The following is a 15,753-nucleotide window of genomic DNA, read 5'->3' as shown; positions in this document are numbered from 1 at the left end:
AAATCGGGAGTGGGACTGTCAACAACCTGTCTATCTATGTCACAAATTTGTGTAGTCAAAGTTTGAAGTTTGGCTTTGTGGCTTTTAGTGGAATGGGCAGAGAAAGAAATTATTTGCCCACGCACATATGCCTTAAGAGATTCCCAAAGCAATGACCTCGTAACAGTATTGCTGTCGTTAAACACCATAAATTCATCAATTGCGGATTTGATAAAGGTAACAAACCCCTCATCCGAAAGCAACAAAGAGTTAAATCTCCAGGGTGAGGAAAAAGAGGACTGGGCCATGAGCTTGATGTCAACGCTAAGTGGTGCGTGATCGGAAATGACAACAGGATGATATGTAGATGACAGTACTTTTGGAATAAGGGAACCGTCCACAAAAAAATAATCAATCTGCGAAAAGGACTGATGTACCTGAGAAAAGAAAGAGTACGCTCTGGCAGTAGGGTTAGAAAACCTCCAGGGATCTACAAAACCATTCTGAAACATAAACTCAGAAATAGACTTGGACATAGAGGATTGGGTCAGGGTCCGAGGATTCGAACGATCTAAGGCAGGATCAATAACACAGTTTAGGTCACCACCCAATATCAAAAGATGAGTATCAAGGGAAGGGAGACTACTCAAAAGTGCATCTGTAAAACCTGGATTATCAAAATTTGGCGCATACACATTGACTAAGAGGACGGGTACATTGTACATGGTGCCTACAACAACCAAATACCTCCCGTTTTTGTCAGCTTTAATCGCAGAGGCTGTAAACTGTACCCTTCTGTTTATTAAGATCGCCACCCCCCTGGCTTTTGAATTAAACATTGAATGGAAAGTATGACCCACCCATGGGCACCTGAGCCTAAGATGATCCCGATCTCGCAAATGGGTCTCTTGCAAAAACATTACATCACTCTTTAAACGTTTAAGATGCGTAAATATTTTAGATCGTTTAATTGGGCTATTCATACCTTTGACATTCCAAGTTAAAAATCTAATACCACTATTGCCTAAGGACTGACCTGAAGTGCTGGTCATTGCAGAAAGATAAAAGAGAAAATACTTATTTCTTCACCCCCAAAGAAAGAACAAGTGGGAAAAACACACTCACACAAACACACAACGCAAACCCACAACAACAAAAGTACAGCTTCAGAATAAAAATAATAATAACACGTCAAACACACCCTCCCGCCTCCCCCCTGCACAGCAAAAGCCCCCATCCCCAAACGACGGAGACGGCAGTGCACGCTCCCACCCGGAGCAATCTGAACAAAAACGCTCCCGACTACGAAACGAACCGTGTCAAACCAAAGCTCCAACAGAGTCTTTTCGCAATAGATTAAAAGGCACAAATAAAATAAAAATAACCCAATTATATTTTACTATTAGACAGGTAAAACAAAACAAGTGTTTGGCAGAGTAACAAACTTAGCTTACCACAATGATGTTTGGATTAGGATCATACGCTATTTCAAACAGACAAACATTGTCCTGCTATATCTTTTATCTTGTGGTTATTGTCTTAATATATTCCTTGGCCTCATCTGGCGAGACGAAGTCGCGCTGCATTCCTTGATAAGTGATCCGTAGTCTTGCCGGATAGAGGATCCCAAATCGGACTCCCTGGATGCATGTTTGGTTTTCTTCCTGAATACTGTCGTTGTTTATATTTACTGCGGGAAGAAACGGTAAAAACGGGGTTTTATAAGGAAAACGCTCGAAAGCCTGTGAGCAAAAACAAAACCAAACCCCCCCCACCCTTTCCTATTGGTGGAAAAATGTACCATGTCGACCAATCAAAAAATGATATGGGAACATGGCATTTAGTTGTTTAGGAAGGAGGAAGTTTTAGGAGTGACGGCGGTGTTTTGCTATCAGACTGCGAGCTTACTTGTGGTTCCTAGGTTACTAGTACTAGAATGGGAGGCGGAGCCTTTAGTTTTCAGGTCCATTTTCTGTAGAAGCAGCTCTAACCTTGGATTCAGGAGACAGACACTCTCTGTACTTTTAAGATTAGGCTTAAACTTTCCTTATTCATTAGGCATATTGTTAGGGATGGGATGTTGAACCTGACTCCTTCCTTGGATATACTACAATACGCCTAGGCTGCTGGGGGCTTCCCATCATTCACTGAGCATTTCTCCTTCATTCACCTCTTTTAACTCTGTGTTTGTTTATACACCAGTTTGCATTTAACTATTAGGTATTATTAATCTCTGGCTCTCTTATAGTGTGTATTTTATACTGTCAATCTCTGCTCTCAGCTGTTGTGGAAGATGTACCGACTTAAATGCACTGACTGAGTCAATGACAAATTAAATAGCTGATGCTATCTAATGGCTGACCACTGCATCCACTGGGATTGTTCTTTCCATTCCTCCACCTTTTTAAACACTTGGGTTCCAGGGGGGCTGGAGCTTCTCCCAGTTGTCAGGTGCATTCTATACAGGGTAGACTCTGTACAGGTTGCCAGTCCATCACAGGGCACAGATAACAACAGATGGTCACTAATTAGCCCAACATGCATGCCTTTGTCTGTGGGAGGAAATGGGAGAGAACCCACAAAATCACAGAAAGAAAAATGCAAAGTCCACACAGAAAGGTCCCTGCCCTGACCTGATTTCACAGCCTTAGGCCCAGGGAAGAAATGACAGTGCAACATCATCAAAACACTGTGGGACCACTGTTTCCTCTAAGCTGTGCGCATGCTGACGTGGTCTCTGAACACAGAAAATCTGCACTGCGTTAGCAAGCAAAACGGTGTGGCTGATGTGGAGTGAAGACACGCTAATGACAACGTGTACAACCATTAGAGATGTGAGAAGGACAGACGGAAAAAATAAGGTGAAATTTAAGTTCTCAATCAGCTTTGTGCTTTTTCTAGTGTAATTTATTAGGAATGTTCATCTATAATGGTTAATTAAATGCTGTTACTATGAGTAGTAGAAATGCTAATGAAAACAGTGTAATTATATATTTTACAGCGTTTACAGTATCACATGCTTGTGCTACAGTACATATGTAATTGTGCAAAATGTGAAAGTTTTAATGAGAACAAAATGTTATCTCTAATAGGGGCACATGTCTCAAGTCTTCCAGAACAGGAGCCCAGAAGGAGGACCTTCACACCCAATGTGTCCTGGTTCTGGGTCGGTGACCCCGTGTTTTTGATTTTTCTACTCTTATTTTTGATATTATGAATTATGAAAGTTTGTGTTTTGGTTTCCCAGTGTTTATTCTGTGCTCCCTCTGTTTTCCGTCGTCTACGCCTGTGTATCCCCTGTAATGTAGTCAGGTCTCTGTGTTAAGCCTGTGTCTCTTAGTCTGCCTTTGTGTTTGCTTCCTGTTTTATTTTGATAGTCCGCGTCTGATCTCAGTGTGTTCAGGTTATGCCTCCTTGTCTCGTCAGTTCTGATTTCCCCCAGCTGTGCTCTCCTTTCGTCTCATGCTGTGTGGATCTCACTGTGAGTTTAGTTTCAGTTTCCAGTCCGCTGATTCACCCAGTGCAAGAATTATGTTTCTAGTCCACCTAGTTTTTGAGTTACACAACGTTTTGTAACTCCAAAAAACGGCGTTTTTCGCCTCTTACCGGGATCTAATTCTGACTGCTCATCACCCTGTTTCCCAGTGCCGCAGTTGGTAATGACACGGGTCTGAAGCCCAAAGGTCGTGGGTTCAATTCCACCTTGTCCACATGTTTTTTTTCACTACAAATTAATACACTATCACAGACAAGTAATTCATAATGGTAATTTATCACAATTCTGCAAAGTATGGACCTCAGATTCTTGTTAACAGTCCATGGCAGAAATACATACAAGTACACAGGCTGCTGAAACAGACAGAAGCACTACCTCTGTTTGGTTCAGCATTTTCTCCTCTTATCAGCACAAATCTCAGCCTCTTCTGCTGTTTTCATTAGAATTTTAAGCTTTTCCAGAAATTCTTCTGATTCACCTCTTTTCTGCAAAATTTGCAGCCTTTTCTCCTCTTATTAGCACAATTCTCAGCAGCTTCTGCTCATTTCAGCACAATTGTCAGTGTCTCCACCTCTTCTTTCTGAGAATGAGTTTGGCTCAGTGAGTAATTAGCCGCACTTAGACCAGTATGGCCAGATTCGAATCCTACTCAGGGCAGCATTTTTTTCGACTTTCAATTTTTTCAGCTTTTTTCAACAGACATCTTCAGCGTTAAGGCATCCCACTGCATTTTCGCAGGAAATGCAAATTTTTCTAGTTTAGTTTGCTTTTGTATGACTTTCCCCTGCCAGCAAATAAAGCTGAGTTCTTTGTGTTTAAACCTCGTGTCTGAGTGCCTGCTACACAGCGATTCATGACACAATGTGAAAGAAGCAGAGGGGGGTTCAGCTGGGACAAAGTGTGCAACCACTGGAGAAGTGAGAAGGACACAGGAAAAATGAGATGAAATTTAAGTTCTCAATTAGAATTCTGCTCATCTACACTGTAAAAAAGAAAAAGTTGAGAAAACGTAAAATTTCAAGGCAACATGATGCAAGAGATTTGAGTTTTCTCAACTTTTGCAACTGTTGTTGACTTAACTAAGATTCACAAGTTCTGCCAACTTGGTTCTTCTTGTTCACCTAATTAGGATAATCCTGGAAGTCTAACGAAGAAATTCTGGTTTCAATGCCATGTTTTTCTGCCTTCACCAAACAAGGATATTCTTGTTGAGTAATCATACAATTCTTACTCCAGTGAGTTGAAAATGTACCTATATAAACAAAGGAAAATGTATGCTGTGATTATACTTGAAAGAACACTCAATAAATAGATATAGAATAAAACAAAGCACAATTCAATGTTATCTAAAAGCTTATTTATTTTGTTCAACAGTGCTTTCAGTACATTTCAGAATGTCATGGGCAGTAGGGTGAATTTCTGTTAAAAAAAAAAGAAAGAAACAAAAACGTGTTGCCAGTTTCTTTTGGGTGCTTTGAGCAGAGACGTTAAAATTCCAGAGTCCAGAACCAAAAAAGCAAAGTGTCCAGCAACTTAATAATTCACGCACACACCCTGACCGTCTTGTAAAAGCTGAACATAACTATTGCACCTTAAATAGGGTAGTGCCACAAACGAGTGCCTATGTACCCAGACACTGACATTTTACATGGGCTTACTATGATGAACTATGGAAGTTAAAAGTGATTAGAAATGTTACCATCAATGAAGAGGAAACTAACAGGTAAAACACCAGTTCTATGCTTCATATGGAAAACACTATAACAAATCTTTTAAAATACTACAAGACAAATTTTCACCATATATTCTCAACAATACAGATTCATCTGACTAAAATTTACATTTCAAATAATGATTTATCCACTTCACCTTCATAAAGTCCGACCAGGTCAAAATAAGATGGCCTCAATTGCTTTAAAGGTGTAACTCATCTGCTTTGGATAATGTTGAAAACACGCAGTTCTTTGAATCTTTGGGCTGAAGGAGGGACAATACTCGGTGTATCAATGCTCAATCAACAATCATTTATTTCCATACAATTCAACAATAAGAGCATTAGAACGTCCGGACGGGAGAGATGCTACCAGAGGGTCAGGCACATGTCTCAAAATGGTGACGGGTTGCTCAGCTTTTTATAGTCTCTAGTGGCCCCCAGCTAGTCGTAAAAGCCAAAACATCACATTTTTTCTCTGTTACAGCGCCTAAGTTATGACCTCGGCAGTTGTTTCTCTGCTTTCTGTAAGGTGGGGGTGTGGAATGTGGTCTGTCTATCTCCCCTGTCTTTAGACACAGAGTCTCCTGCTTACAACCTTCTCTTCATGATTCAACAATTAAGCATGTCAAGAAAACAGTGTAACACATTCCCAGCAGATCAAGGATACAGAGTGATGCACATTTATCTAATGAACTAATATGTGAATATGTTCTGTTAACTCAAAAGTATAATGAGAACTAAACTAATACAGATCACACACTCTATTTTAAAGGGTATAATATGATCTACAGCAGTATTCTAATTCAACTACTTTGATTACATATATAAGGTAACATATAATAACAGAATAATATCACAATACCCTCTTTTGATCTCTCATTAAAGAGATCACTAATAACAAGCACTTCAGCGTTGCAAGGTCCAGGTTTTCTTGATCCTGAGGCCCTCTGTCCCCCTTTAACGGGTGGACCATATGGGGGATGACCTCTGTGTTCACGCAGTTCAGATGCAAGCAAAGTTAGATTTACAACCATAACAGCAGTTACAGATGACTCTCCCATCACTCCCCATTTTCCCACAGCTTTATTTTGGTGCTCCAGTTTTCCACTCCCATTTTAATGCCCCCTTATACCTTTCAAATGTACTTAGACTAGAACCTCTGTCTAAGGAGCTTTTAACCTTTATTTTTATTGCTGCAGCTACCAGTGTCTTCCAGTTGGGTGATTCTCAGCTTCTTTCTTCGTCCTCCGGGGTTAGACCACCCTTTAGTCATTGCACAGTTCTGGGGATTATTGCGATTTCAAACAAGGATCTGTGTGTTTTGGGGTCACCGCCGTGTCCCCCTTTTTGCCAAGAGCCTCTCGAACCTCGTTGGTCTGGTGTTCCTGGTTTTCGCCAACCCCTTCATGGTTATTGCTGTGTTTGTGGGATCCATCTTCTCCAGGAGCCCAAACGTCATGACACTTGACCCCAGTTGCTGTCTCGGCAGTCCCTACATCTGTCTCTGCTGTGAAGGGTCCTCACATCTCCGTGTCCCCGTCTGGTGTCTGTTCCTTTCTCTGCAAGAGACAGAAAACCAAAACACCTCTCTCCCTAGCCTTGATAATCTAATATTGTTATCCATTGTTGTTCTAATGATTCAAATTTGGTTTAAAATATTATGTTCAGGACCTATTCTAATCATAATCTATGTGTGTGTAAAAGAAATCAAAAATTAGTGAACCCTTTCTAAGTCTAACACATTATAAGCTTAAGTTTTACCATAGCTAAATTATTAAACACAGAAATAACGTCATAAGATGTTCATAAAACCATTGTTTGATGTTCGGACTCAACTCCCCCTTTTTGACACACTCCCATGTGTCAATTCATTGGAGCTAGACAATTAAAAGAGAAGGTTAGTGACATCATATCTCAGAAAGTATCAGAAATTCTTCTCTCGAGTACCGTTGCTCCAGCCTTGTCATCCCTGAGGATCTTCGATCCCGAAAATGTCCCTTCTCCTCATGTAATAAAGTCTGTCATCCTTCCATGCCCTGGTAACTGGTCCATCCAGAGCTGTAACATTTTGAAATGTACATACAACAAGCCAAACCACACCTTGGTCACACCAACCCTTTTCTGCCCCGAAGATGTCCAATGCCATCCTAGTATGGACTGTCAAAAGTGGCTTTAACGCTGACTATCCTGACAATCCATTTTATAACGTTTCCTGGTCAGATTTGCCAATCTCTGCACCAGGGTTGTAATAGTTTTGCAATTTTCATCAGTTTATATTAGTTTTTACCAATTCTTTGCTAGTTTAGTGTAGTTTTTATTTTCTGAAAATCCTTAGTTTCAATTTAGTTTTATTTGTGTTTTGCAAAAATTAAGTGTAACAAAATCCCAGTTCCATCATATCAGTCATGCTCTTCTGGTTATCCTTGGGTGTTGAGACTAATAACTATTAACTCTTGCCGCACCGTGTGTTCCTAATTTTGGTTCAAGTGAATTGATAACCTTTTGAAGGCGATTGTTTCACACCTTTATTTAGATGTCCCAGTCCTGTTGTCTCGGGATACATCACGCTGCCTTATCTGGGGTGAGCTGTTTTCTGGGGATGCGGGTTGAGTGGGTGAGCTCTTCAAGGAGGGGGAGTGTGCTCCCCCTGATGAGGTCTTCTAGGTAAGCTAGGTTAACCTTCTTGTGTGGGCTTTTCAAGTGCACTTTAAGGTTAGTGGGACTTTTAGTTTTATAAATGTCCCTCATGACCCCCTGATGACCCAGTATTTCATTTTTGCACACTGTAGTACACATTTTAGTTTTTGCTTGTAGCTCGCATACTCTACTTGCCACTCCTCTAAGTCCTGATGTTTCTTAGAGAGGGCAACAGTACCTTTAAAATTATATCACACGTGTGGGGGTGTGGCCTTGCCAATTGTTTTGCCCACCTTTTCAAAATGGCTGGCGTGCCCACAAGCATATTTCATGGAAAAAGAAAGGTAAGCTTGATATTTACATTTAAAATGTTTTGTTAAACTCAGATTTGTATTTTATTCTTTTTTTGCAAGTACCCCTCCTCGGTGGCGAGAAACTGTTGGTGTGGTCAAGTGGGTGCTCTAGAAACAAACGCTCAGGACAGAACAGTTATCAGTCATGTACTTCCTACAAATTTTGCATATGTTTTATTTCATATTGATCCTCTGAGTGTAATGGTACATTTTAATTTGAATTTATCCAAACTAAACACAATATTTCTTTATTTACTTTGCTCTTGTTCTTTTGCAGTACCACATCCTATCAAATGTCCCTGTCGATTATATTCTACATTTAATAACTTACTATTTCAAGTGAGAACCTAAATCACGTGGACCAATGTTTATTATTGCATATCTCTATTCTGAATGTGGCCAGTCATTCATAGGTATTGTTCAATTTTGGCGATTTTCCTCTATAAAATTTAATTGACTTTTTTACAGTGGCCTGCTGTGGTTAATAATAACATATTCCTGTCATGAGTGGTATCAAAAAGTCTTCTCCACTGTAGCATTTGGCATTCCCAATAATATAACATGATACCTTAATCAAAACACAGCTAATATAGCACAGTTTTCTTAATGCAAACATCAGTAACTCAAAATCAGCAACCACAGTGTTAAGTCTGCAGTTCATACTTATGTGAAGCTAGAGTCTCCTCCTCCAGTCTCTCTTATCCTCCTGCTCCTGAAAAAACAAAACAAAACAAAGCGAAGCATCCACCCTTCTCTTGTCGGCTGGGTGAATTGTTTATGAATTGTTTATTGGCATTTACTAATCCTAAAGTGGGTGCAGTCCTTGTCTCAGTATCAAGTCAGTCAAAACTTTTAGTCGTCAGTCCATCACAGTCCATTCACATGCATACCTCCATACACATTCATACCAGATGTTGCTGATAATGGAGTCTCCCGCGCAACCTATTCGAGCATCCATCACCAGCAAGTTGACGTCATCATTTTAAAGGAAAACAATTCCTTGTTGTTTTTTGGGCCGGATTGACTCGGTGCAATCCTTTTAGACTCAGAACTTCTCAGTGTTCCCTATAAGTGAATTTCTCCCAAGCCAATTACAATCATGGAGAAGCACACTTTGCAACTGTTTACAGTAATAATATTTTATAGCGCTTTAAATTTCAATCTTTCAGGCCTTGTTTAAAGAGCTGATTGTTAAATCATGAACTCACAAAATATCAACATATCACCACCGGTGGATCACACCTCTCAGATGTTTTTTCTCCAGTGCACTGTACCAAAAACGAAAACAGACATAACCAACAAAATACTACTAAAATAACACAAACTAGGGCCCGTTGCAGACATGTCCAAGCATAAAACTATCCCTCTCTCGCTTACGAGAAAGAACACAAGCCAAAGCTCACTGATAAAATCAAGCTAGCGCTAAACAAAACCAAACAATCAACCAGAAATTCACAGGAACATTTTGCTTCCTGCCGGGACAATATTGTGTGGGAATGAGAAGCTCAGGTGCCGTAACACCTTTTGTTCCTCCTTGAATTAAAACTCAATCACAGAAAATGCCGTACTCCAACCTAAACTTACACTATTAATTCATCAATTTCACTCTGTGCCACTGTTCCTCATCAGGGCTGTGTGAAGCACAGCAAAGAATTCAGTCAAGGCCTTGAGCCATAAACAGACATCACGCACAGACATTGTTTTCATAACCAAACCGTTTTAGAGCTTATTCCTAAAATCTACATAAATGCCTTCTAGGTGACATATAACACATTCTAAGTAATCAATGGCTCCTCATAAAAATTATGCATTGGGATGTTTGTGTGCAGCATTTTGCATATCAGCATAAGCAAAGCATTCTTCATTGCATCAGCGTGTATGTGTGTGTGCGTGTGGATCACTCTTCATTGCACAAGCGTGTGCATGTGTATGTGTGTGCATCACTTCTCAGTGAATCAACATTCCCGTGTGTGTGTGTGTGTGTGTGTGTGTGTGTGTGTGTGTCATTTCTCACTCACTCAACGAGTGCACGTGTTCATGTGTGTATTTCACTTCATTCTGAATCTGTGTGTTTGGAGACGTGTGTGTGTGTGTGTGTGTGTGTGTTCATCACTTTCCTGTTCTGGTGTTCTGGGTAAACCACGGCCTGAAGCGTGCCCTGGGGTCCTGCCCCCCCCTCCTTTTTCAGTTTGTTTGCGACCATTGCTGCTGCTGCTGCTCAAAATTCAGTCCGTCCTGGTTCTGACCCCAATTGGGGCAGTCCTTTCTCCAGTGTCGATGTTCACCGCAGGTGAAACCTGCATCTTCTTCTGTGTTTTTGTCCATTCTGAGGTGCCTTCTGACCTCAGTTACTCCTCCTGTCTCGGTCACGCCCTTTTTCGCCACCCGATCATCCGTGTTGGTCCATCACTGTCCTGCACAGTGTGAATGCAAAGTTATCAAGGTCAGCATTCTTTCGCTCGGCCTTACTTTTCATTCGGGCTTGGCGGGCGTCTCGTCACAGCTCTGTCAGCTGACGCAGTCTGGGAATTTTCCCCCGTGTAGTGAAACGGGCCTTAGGTTTAGTGCTCTCCGTCTCGGCTGCATGAGATCACATTCCTGCAGGTCTGTTGACATTCTCAGGTCGTTGTTGTGGGTCCAGCTGTTGCAGCATTTGGTCAGTGTCACGTATGGGGGAGAGCAGGAGTCCAGTCAGCCTCGGCTTTCAGGGCCGGCAAAGCAGCCTGTAATTAAATATGTATAGAAAAAACAAAAACAAAACAAAAACAAACAAAAAACAAAAAACAAAAACAAACGAACAGGAAAATGATGTTGTGTTGGCTGTGTTATTCAGAGGGGAGGCAATGGGGCCAGGCCCTGTGTCAGCCTTCTCTCCCCCTTTTTTTTTTGTTTTTTGTCTCCCGATATAATCAACTCCTAACCCACCAAGTTGACAGGACAACACAAGTACATGTTAAAATTCTTAAGATCATGTTTAAAAGCCCAAAAAGGAACTTTCTTTCATTCAGTAATCACTTTTATTAATCAATCAACAGAAAACATGTCACAATTTGAATCTTTTAACCACTAAATTTGTTGTGTCTTGCCTGGTTGGTTAGACCAGTGTTCCTTTTTTTTTTGTTAAATTGTTGTCCTGCAACCCAGAGGGTTTCTTTGTCAGTAATGTATAGACTTCATCATTTAAGTATGTTAATTTTTCTTTAACCTTGCTGGAAAATCTTCACGTGTTCATGAGTGTAAGCTGTTTCTTCATTGCGTGTATGTGCATTTGTATAAAAGCAGGTTAATTTTATCTTTTCTCAAACTAGGCGTTACCTTAAAAGGAGCCTTTCTCTCAGATTTCTCTGCTTGTGTGTGTTTTTGTTTCACCTTTTTGTTGTGATGCTCCGGACGCCTTCCCAACCTCCACAAGTCCGTTGGCCCCAATTTTATGTGTTAAAACTTCTCTTAATTTCTCCTCTAATTCTCTCCTCGCTGCTGTCTTTTTCACAGCTGCTGATTCGTGCTGGATGTGGTTCCCATTACCTATAATTTTGCTTCGGCCGCTGTGCTTGTGGGGGCAGTTGGTCCAGGTCCGCAGCTTCCTGTATTAACACACTAAGAGATTTATTTAATTTCATTTTCATCACTTTTAAACAGATAAGCAGGCAACACGCCTACCTTGACAGCGTAAACTGTACGCCAGTCTCCCAACACATTCCTCTCTGTACTCCTCCATAATTCTCCACTGCACACCTCTTACTATCTCTCCTTTTTATTTTTATTACACCACAGAGTAATACACCCAATTATGCCCGTCTATCTCTATGTGGCTCCAAATTCCCTCTTTATTCTAATTTCACACTCGTCAGGGGACAGGCACACAACAATTTCAACCACTGAAACGAGGAATTCAACCTTTTTATATTTCTTCACTAATCTAGACTCAACGTTTGTTCGCAAAAATGTGTCTTGTTCTAGTCCGGAATAAATGTGAACCCGTGATTACACGGCCGTTCCAGTGTTATATCCGTAGCTATGCGGGGGCCCTCACCTCCCCAAGTCACCACCTCGGCACCCGGACGCCGCCGGTCCTGGCCAAGCGTCCCCGGACAGGAGGGTCGCCACTCCTAGGGCAAAGTTCCACAGGTACACTAGGCATCAACCTTTGATCCTAAAATGTGTATTTGCTCTAATGTCCTCCTAATCAAACACATTAACCGTCACTGTCACTGTGTTCACGCTTCACACTCCACACAAAACACACTCAGAGCGCGCCTCAGTCACACTCTCACTCAGTGCGCGCTTCACCCACCCGACAGCACCCAGAGCGCGCCTCGCAGCTTCACACACACTCTCACCCAGAGCGCGCTTTGACACTCACACACAACACTTTTCCTCAGCGGGAATTTTACACAGAAACCTCTGAGCTCAACTATTAGATCTTCTTAAAGCACACTGCACCATAGACCAAAATACCCTTTTCTCTGCGATTATGACCGCCACCACGGGGCAAAGTCGCATCATAAAAGTGATGCTTGCATCCCCGAAGTTATACCAGACATCATAAACCAGGTTTTGCTCTATGTACTTCTTGGCAAGTAAAATTTTACTTTGTTTTATGACCGCAGCCCTTTAAAAAAAAAAACTCGACTGACGCCACAAACCACCGTCAAACCTCTGTTCAATGTACTAAAATTAGCACCAACCACTACTGCACTTCACGGCCGCATATCACCGGAACACGGCCGTATCATAAACCAAACCTACGGACGTGTTTCGCTCTCGCGTTGCCAGTGTTTAACCGCACCGTGAAGCCAGCATCTGCTTTTCCTTAAATCAACTTCTATTTCACAGCCGGCAAGAGCCAGGACGTAACCGACATCATAAACAAACTTCAAACCTCGACTTCAATGTACTGAACTTATGGCCGCGTCTTCAGAATAAATTCTAACGTATTATTGCTACAGAAGCCAGTATTAGACAAAATTAAATGTGGAAGGTAAAGTGGCTGCACTCTAGTCCAACGTAGTATGTTATTAGTATCTCGGTAGAGGCAGATTACTGCAATCTAGACCAACGTAGTGTGTTATTAGTATCTCGGTAGAAGCAGATTACTGCAATCTAGACCAACGTAGTATGTTATTAGTATCTCGGTAGAAGCAGTTTATTTAACACACTGGAATTCAGCCTCAACTTATGTTGTTAGTATCTTGCGCCAAAAACCAGACACCGACAAATTTACTGTGAAAATACATGTGACTCAGTGAACAGATTAATTTGGAAAGCCCAATATGCACATTTGGTATTTATAATACAACAGGCTGTGCTTACCTTTCTGTTTTAGGCCGGCCTTCTGTTCACTTTGCCCCACGATCTCACCAAAGGCCAAATCTACACCTCCTCAGCACACCAAAGATCCGGGTCACGGCACCAAGTTGTTGAAAACACGCAGTTCTTTGAATCTTTGGGCTGAAGGAGGGACAATACTCGGTGTATCAATGCTCAATCAACAATCATTTATTTCCATACAATTCAACAATAAGAGCATTAGAACGTCCGGACGGGAGAGATGCTACCAGAGGGTCAGGCACATGTCTCAAAATGGTGACGGGTTGCTCAGCTTTTTATAGTCTCTAGTGGCCCCCAGCTAGTCGTAAAAGCCAAAACATCACATTTTTTCTCTGTTACAGCGCCTAAGTTATGACCTCGGCAGTTGTTTCTCTGCTTTCTGTAAGGTGGGGGTGTGGAATGTGGTCTGTCTATCTCCCCTGTCTTTAGACACAGAGTCTCCTGCTTACAACCTTCTCTTCATGATTCAACAATTAAGCATGTCAAGAAAACAGTGTAACACATTCCCAGCAGATCAAGGATACAGAGTGATGCACATTTATCTAATGAACTAATATGTGAATATGTTCTGTTAACTCAAAAGTATAATGAGAACTAAACTAATACAGATCACACACTCTATTTTAAAGGGTATAATATGATCTACAGCAGTATTCTAATTCAACTACTTTGATTACATATATAAGGTAACATATAATAACAGAATAATATCACAATAATCAATGTTGAGGGCATACAGAAGGCCAAAGAGGTATGCCAAGGCAGTAGAGAGATCTGGAATGTTATGTAGCACGATGTCCCCTTCCAACACAACTGCATGTTCTCGCACAGACGTATCGGCATCGTCATCTTGTAGGATGGTGAGGATGGCAACTGATACACCGTTCAACACTGGTTCCAAAATGTCAGTGTCCTGAAGATAAGTAAAATATGAATTATTGAAAGCTAAGAAAAACTAAAGACCAAACAAATTTCTAAAGATTTTAACTGTAACCTCTATACCATGCTGGTCATTTGACTCATAGAAGTTTTAAGAAGAAAAAGCTTATTTTCCTTAATGCCACCTTGTGAGTTTTGTACAAGAAATATTTTCTGCTATGGAACACCCACTAACAATGCCCAGCTGCTGCTCAGCAGAAAAAAAAGGAGTGAGAGTTATGACAACTGCAATCCCCACTATAAAATTATCTGGACTGCACTGAGGACGTGTACATTTCCATTTTGGATTAACTCATCCTTTAAAAACATCTCATAGCAATTAGTTTTACTTGCATTACTTTTTTGTACTTACTAAGCATTTCAGGAAAACCTCTGTTGCATCCTCTCTGAGGAAAATGGGCAGGCCTCTCAGTGCCGGTGGGACACAATGTCAGATGCCTAAAAAGTATTCAGTGGAAAACAAGAATTTCAATTAGTGTAGTAACATGGTGTACTATACACAATGCAAAATCAGAACTCTCATAGTAATGAAAATAAAGCACAGGTCAGACCCAGCACCACACAAAACTTACAAAAAAAACCAACAACAACATCATGTTAACAATTTTACTTTCTATTTACAAATTAAATAGAAATACTGCCAAATAAGAACAAAGCAATGACTGATGACATTATTTTTTACTGACATGTCCACTGATGTGTTTTGTTTGAAGCCAACATTTTTTTCAGTTTCTGTTAAGAGAAAAGTATACTCTCTTCTAAAAATGTCAGCTAAAGAAGCACTTTACTCACCTGTTCGTCAAGTTTATCCAGGAGGTCTTCCATCTCCTCACAAAGAGCTCCCTTCTTACGGTGTGTTCACACCGAACGCGATGGACGCGAACAAAACGCCCCAAACGCCCCTAATTTGACGCGTGCACATTCGCGTCTCAACGCGTGTCCAAGAAAAATCCATCGCACGTCAAAATATGATATTTTGACGCGCGTGAACCGGAAATGTGGGAGGAATGTGGGAGGGAGTTGTGCCAGACCGGTATCTTTGCAAGATGGCAGCTGTTGAGCTAGCGCTTGAAGAGAGAGTCTCCCTTCTCTATGTACTGTGGAGAGCAGAGCAGCAGCGTAAAAGACGTCCTCGCCGTACCTGGGTCCATCAGGTCCTCCAGAGGCGTGAGCAGTTTGGTGAGTTTCACCATTTGCTCCAGGAGCTGCGCCTGGATGACGGTCGATTCCAGCGCTATCACCGTCGGCCAGTTTGAGGACCTGCTTTCCCTCGTCGGTCCCAGCATCGCCCGCCTAGACACCAA

At 41.4% G+C, this 15,753-nt stretch overlaps 1 long non-coding RNA gene across 1 annotated transcript; it reads right to left on the bottom strand.

The window, feature by feature from the left end:
• Positions 1-5,484: 5,484 nt before the first annotated feature.
• On the bottom strand, positions 5,485-14,222 carry LOC143419768 (uncharacterized). Its single transcript, XR_013099768.1, has 2 exons — positions 13,493-14,222; positions 5,485-10,902 (listed from the first exon to the last, which is right to left on the bottom strand). It is a non-coding gene; the product is annotated as an uncharacterized LOC143419768 (long non-coding RNA).
• Between the last annotated feature and the right edge of the window lie 1,531 nt (positions 14,223-15,753).

The sequence above is a fragment of the Maylandia zebra genome, linkage group LG1, assembly GCF_041146795.1.
Source record: "Maylandia zebra isolate NMK-2024a linkage group LG1, Mzebra_GT3a, whole genome shotgun sequence".
NCBI classification, from domain to species: Eukaryota; Metazoa; Chordata; class Actinopteri; order Cichliformes; family Cichlidae; genus Maylandia; species Maylandia zebra.
Note: the sequence above shows the minus strand (reverse complement) of the source record. Positions and strands in the feature narration are given on the sequence as shown.